The sequence below is a fragment of the Trachymyrmex cornetzi genome, unplaced genomic scaffold (assembly GCF_001594075.2).
Source record: "Trachymyrmex cornetzi isolate Tcor2-1 unplaced genomic scaffold, Tcor1.1 scaffold928, whole genome shotgun sequence".
In the NCBI taxonomy this organism is placed as follows: Eukaryota; Metazoa; Arthropoda; class Insecta; order Hymenoptera; family Formicidae; genus Trachymyrmex; species Trachymyrmex cornetzi.
In genome coordinates this window covers 280,027-280,446 of record NW_017300276.1, presented here as the reverse complement: position 1 = coordinate 280,446, position 420 = coordinate 280,027, and positions in this window count along the sequence as shown.

The following is a 420-nucleotide window of genomic DNA, read 5'->3' as shown; positions in this document are numbered from 1 at the left end:
GAGGGAGCTATGGGGAAGGACCGACACAAATCGGGAAGCACTTCGCTTCGTCCTGAGGCTCCTAACGAGTCGGGGGTTGAACGGAGGACGAAGGGGAAACCTCAACTCGTGCTCCGCTAAGCGGATACACGAATCGAACACACTTTTGAATTTAAAGGACCCAACTGGGTCAGTGTGCCACGAGGGCGCACTTTAACACCAGATGTGCCAGTGCGTTCGTATGCCCTGGTTTTCGGTCATAGAACTTAATCCAAGTGACCGGGGAGAGGGCAAAGTGCAACCGCGGGAGAACTTAAAATGAATAAAAGGAGAGGTTTCGTTGATTAATGAGCGAGGATTTAATTAATATGAAATATAATTAACAAAGATTATAGATACATTTTTTTGGTGTCGTTTTACAAATTAGAACCTTTCTTTGGT